Here is a 6,000-nt window from a genome sequence, read left to right on the forward strand (position 1 = left end):
GGGGCTTTAAAGAAACCTGTCAGCTCCATACCATGAGCTTCAGGTCCAAGGCTAGGTCTCCTTTATTCCCAGCTCTTGGCACACAGAGCCTTGAAAACTGGCACAGTCATGGAAGGAGGATGCATTTCACAGACAGACTCAAGCCAGAGTAGTTGCTTCAGTGCTGTGTTTCAAAAGAGTTACTCTCTGTATAACAGCCATAACAATGAACTGCTACTTTGAGCCACCAGGTTACACTTTTAGGGTTAGATATTGCTGGAAAAGCAGTTAATTAAAGGGGAATTAATATCCCACCTAGGAAAACTGTAAGTCCTACTTTGGACTGAGGATTAAATGAAAATATAGTCCTATTGATAAAGACAGGAAAAGAATATTTGACCTGCCTGTGGTTATATCAGACTCTTCCTGTGGCTAACCTCATCTTCCCAGCCTATCTTTTTACCCCAGCTTTGCTGTGACAACCAGCTTCATACAGGTGTAACCCAAGAGTACCTTGCCTCAGCTGCACCTGGTATCTTCTTGCCTCAGGGCTTCTCTGTCCCTGTGGCCCGGGACTCCTTTAAGAAGAGACTGCCATTCTGACATGTGCATAAACCCGAAAGTGCAAGGGAACTAACACCTCATGGGACAACCCTTGACCAAGGCAGACAGGAGCTGGTGGAGAAACACTCTCCTTTTCTTCTTGAAGTGGGAAATTCTGCTCCTAAGGTAGAACTCCAGTTGCCCATGGTAGTGCCCAACTTGAGCAACTCAATAATGCACCCTTGGATTGCCTTTTTCTCCCTCCACCCCTTGCCTGTTTGACTCTTCCCAGTCTTCCACTCCTGTTTCTTGGGATTCATTCCCAAAATAAACTACCTGGACCAAGTCCTTGTTCAGGGTCTTCTTGGGGAAAACTCAGATTAAGCCAAAAATTAACCCAAAATACATATCTCAGTCCACTTTCCAGAACTCATTCTCACCAGAGCTTTCCCAGCCTGCTAACAAGGAATTGATTTGTTCAGTTTGAGCTTTTGCTCCTTTTCTTTCCCAGTTGCCTCGCCCTCCAGGACATCACTAATAAGCTCTCAGAGACAGGCAAATCCCCTCAGAAGATCCCACCACCAAGAGAATCACAATGTTTGCTCCTGTCCCTGTATCAGCAACAAAGACTCCCAGGAGAGAGGTCCCACTGAAGGGCTAGACTAGGTAAGAGTCTCACAAAGCCATTCTCAGCCCCACCTTAAACCTCTCCCCTCCTTTCATGGTCCTGGCTGCTCACTTTGAAACTGCAAAAAGTCAGCTCTGGGGTTGAACACGGATGCAGAAATGGTGGGGGACCCAGGTCACTCCCAACACAGCCTGTGCCAAGATGCTGTCCCCTTCCTACGGCCCCCTACCCCACCCCCCAAAAGCAATTCCTTTGCCTGGAAAAGAGGCCTCAGGCCAGGGTCTTAGGTACTTAGCATACTTTCATCTAATTTCAACACCAAGAGAGTGTTGTTGCTAATTATCAAGTTAGGTTTGGGAGAGAAAGAGCTCTTAGTCCCTGCCTTCAAAGAGGTAAATGAGATATGCATATAAGCTAAACAAATTATTAGAAGTTTCCTGTAAGTCTAAAAAAGGGACATGTCAGTGTAGTGGGAGTTCTGGCAGGTGTTCAGGACAGGCTTTGTAAAAGAGGTAGCATCCTAAAAGACTGTTAGTAGGAATGAAGCACCCTTAGAAGATACCACTGGTCAGAGAGCCATAGTGGTTTCTCCTGTCCCTGTATCAGCTCCTAATTGCTTCCCAGCTCACACCCTTCTTGAGTCCTAGCTCAAGTTACCCATTGCCTCATCTTCCTAGGCCCCAGCCCTCCCATGTTAGGTCTGGCCCTGCCCCATCTTTGAATACCCCTGGTCTTCTCTGCTTTCAGTGTTAAGCATTGAATGTCAGATGGTGCAGTGAAATCCTGCAGAGAGCCAGTCACCTCAAAGCCCTGCAGGACCCCATCCACATGTGCAGTGCTCTGAGTTTAGTTCTGCTGGAGGTAAAGAATAATATCGCCATCTCATACTATCTCAAACCCACAGTCTTCTGTTTGTCTCGATGCAATTGAATTTTCCTTAAAAAATTTTTTTTGGGGGGGCAGGAAATCTAACCCTTAACCTGAAGAATTTTTGAACTATCAAGTGGCTTTTTCTATAATTGACAGTGAAGGAAAGAAAAGGCCCGACAAAGTATTTTAAAACAGCTGTGACGCTCAGAATCTGGTGTGCTGAAAAGAGCCCATGATCTTCACATAACTGTAATACTGAATTCTACCAGTGAGTGAGAACTGGAGACCCAGTGTTTTCCCTGAAGTGAATGAGCAAGGAAGACAAGTTCTGGGACCTTAAGGGAGAAAGAGGAGCAGCATCAGTACCTGCATCCCAGTACCCTTTCTGTCTCTTAACTTTTTTAGATTTAATTAATTAAAATGTTTGTTTAAGCCACAGAGTTGGGGGTCATAGACTGGAAATTTAAGCAAAATTCTTATGAGATAATTGGGATCTTTGAAGAGGGTAAAACATAGGGAGATTAAAAAAACAACTGTGACCCCACCTCTGTTCATCCCACCCCAAGCTACAGCAACCGATAAATCTTCCTTCCTTCAGGTGATGTGTACTGAGCTCTTATTATATCCCAGGCATTGGGCTTTGTTTTTGGAACAAATACCATAATAACCCAGTGTAGGTTCCTGTCTTCAGTAACGCAACTTGGCAGTCAGTGACTGATTGCTGTGTACCACACACTACGCCAGGTGCCTTGTGTGCATTACTTCACTTAATCTCTGCAACAGTCCCAAATGCAGCCAGATTATTATCCTCATTTTGCAGCTGAGGAAGTTGAGGCTTCGAAAGGTTAAATAACTTGCCCACAGCAACACAGCCAGGAAGTGACAATGACAGATCCGACCCAAGTCTGTCCCACTAAGAGGACTTTTTTAAGCACACCACCAATTGTCTGAAGGTTTTTGCTTTGAAAGACAAGGATAAAAGTCCACATTTATATGCTATTTGGAGAGCGTAATTTTTTTAACCAGTTGGACATTGTTTCTGTGAGTAATTTAACAGAAGCTGGAATTAGAAATTATATGGCAACTGCTTTTAGTGAGGATAATACAGGTGCCATGATCTGATACCCTCAATTAGGAAAAGTAATTATAGATCCTAACTGATCATATAAACTTTGAAAGATCAGCACACAGGATCCTCTCCAGGAAAGTTACAAGCCAGATACACCTATAATCCTCTTAATTTGCAGTTAATGGGGTATAAAAACACCCCAACAGACCCTTCCAGGCTTTATATGTGTTATTTCAATGCTTGCCTTTAGCTAGGAAGGGAATTCTCATACCCATAATAACTGAAGCCAACTAATGATAAGATACAATTTGGAGTTTTGGATGTTTGTGTGTTTGTCATTGAGGCAAAATTCAGCTTTGTAACTGTTTAAGCTTAAAATGTCTGTGAGTTTGGCCTTCTGACAAGCAGAGAGGTCAAGGATAGATGCCTCTGCTTGGGGGCACATAAAAAACATTACACTAGGCCCTGGTTGGCGTAGCTCAGTAGATTGAGCGTGGGCTGTGAACCAAGTGTCACAGGTTGGATTCCCAGTCAGGGTACATGCCTGGGTTGCAGGCCATGACCCCCAGCAACTGCACATTGATGTTTCTCTCTCTCTCTCCCTTCCCTCTCTAAAGAGTAAATAAAATCTTTAAAAAAAAAAACATTATGCTAAAGGGCAATTCTAACCAACTCCATCTGGAGCTCTCCCTGCCAAGTATGTGTGAGCATAAATGAGCACAGGAACTGGGCTGGACAGAAGGAGAATGTCCCGAACATGACCCAGAATCAGGACGTGAGAAAAAAATTCAAGATGGCTAAGTGACTTTGGACTGGCTCAGATGCAAGAAGGTGGGGCCAAAATATAGCCCTTGAACATCACAGTGGAGGTAAGGAGTATATCTGGAATACAGCTCCCTTAGGGCCTCTCTTAGTATTACCATGCTCTGTGATTAAAGTCAATGGGAAACTACAACTGAATTCAGGCAGGACTACTAATGGCTTAGATCCTTTGTGAATGAAGCTTTGGGTCACCCCACCAGGCTAAGAACCATGACCAGCTGAGAGCGAAGGGAAAATGGAATGAGCAGTGGAAAAAGGTAATTATAAAGACCAGCTACAACCATGTGACCAGTTACACAAACAAGGGCTATAATTGTCATGAGTATTTCTTCCTTATTTTGGGAAAGGAGAATATGTGGTATCTTTTTTTCTTTCTTTTCTAATCTGCTTATCATGTAACATAAGATGTCTTGACTTTATATTCTATCAATGAGATCTTTCCAGAAAAAGTCCAGCCATTGTTAATATAATGAGAAGGGTTTGTGCAACATTGATGTAACCTGGCAGCCAAGGAGAGTGGACTGGAATGCACATGTATGAACAATGAGAGCTTCACTGCACTAGCCAGTGGGGGCAGTAGACACCATTGAGTGAGCATGTGTACTGTGTGATTGTTGAATTCAAAATGAGCAAGCAGAGCAACAAATCTACATCAGATTTTGCATCAAGCTTCAATATTCCTCCAAAAAAACTATTGGGATGATACAGAAGGCTGCAGTTATGGGCAACTGATGATTAGCAGCTTCATCACAACAACTCACCTGCTCATGCATCATGTCTCATGCAGAGTTTTTGGTGACACATGAAATCACTCAGGTGACTCAGCCCCTCTACAGCTCAGATTTGGCACCCTGCAACTTCTGGCTTTTCCCAAAAGTAAAATCAACTTTGAAAGGGGAAAGATTTTGGACCATCAATGAGATTTAAGAAAATATGATGGGGCAGCTGATGGTGATTGAGAGAACTGTGTGAGGTCCCAAGTTGCCTACTTTGAAGGGGACTGAGGTGTCATTGTCCTATGTACAATGTTTCTTGTATTTTGTATGTTCTTCAGTAAATGTCTCTATTTTCCATATTACATGGCTGGATACCTTCTGGAAAGACCTCATATATCATAGTATTATTAATTTTACATCATAGCATTTAAGTTATGGGCTATCAAATAGAGTAAACTTCATAAGGGCTTTTCCTCCTCTTCTGGGGAAAGGATTAGTGCTTTATCAGTTACTTACAGGATAGTTATATCATATTAGGTGGAGTTATGAATTTATTATTGTCTTTATTTGGAGATTAATAATTGTTAAGCTGATTTACATAAGTGCCAAGTTGACAAGGAATGGACAGTGATTGTTAAGTTTATAAGTCAACTTGGTTAGACAACAGTGCCCAGATATTTAGTCAAACCTTATTCTAAATGTTCCTGTGAAGGTGTTTCTGAATGTGATTAATATTTAAGTTGGTGGACTTTGAGTAAAGCAAATTAACTCCATAATGCAGTTGGACCTCATCCAGCCACTTGAAGACTGTAACAGAAAAAGACTGACTTCCCAGAAGGAGAGGGAATTCTGCCTGCAGATGACCTTTGGACTTGAATTGCAACTCTTCCCTGTGTCTCTACCCTGCCAGCCTGTGGATTTTGGATTTGTAAAGCCTCTACAATCATGTCAGCCAATTCCTTAAAATTAATCTTTCTCCCTCTCTCTCTTCCTCTCTCCTCCTATTCCTCTCCCTCTCTTGCTCCTTCTCCTACTCTTCATCCATACACACCCTGCTGGTTCTGTTCCTTATGATAACCCTGACAAAAATACCCATTGTGGTTTGCTACTCTGATTGGAGCCTGACACAACATTGAAATAGATCCTTCTGCTCCGAAATTGGTTCATCTTTCTATGTAAGAGAGGAGGACCCAACAGCAGCAGTAAGAGCCCTTACTTAGAGGCCTGGAGCACAGGTCAGAGGCAGAAGGATTGGTCCCAGGCTAAGGTGAGACATGGCAAGGCTTACTTTTCAACCTCTCCATCACCTGAGGGCTCTTTTGCCACTGCCCTCCAAGTGCTCACAGCCCAATGGGGCAATGCCAGGGATACAG

This window comes from Phyllostomus hastatus, unplaced genomic scaffold, assembly GCF_019186645.2.
Source record: "Phyllostomus hastatus isolate PE091 unplaced genomic scaffold, TTU_PhHast_1.1 phas_contig_86, whole genome shotgun sequence".
Lineage (NCBI taxonomy): Eukaryota > Metazoa > Chordata > Mammalia > Chiroptera > Phyllostomidae > Phyllostomus > Phyllostomus hastatus.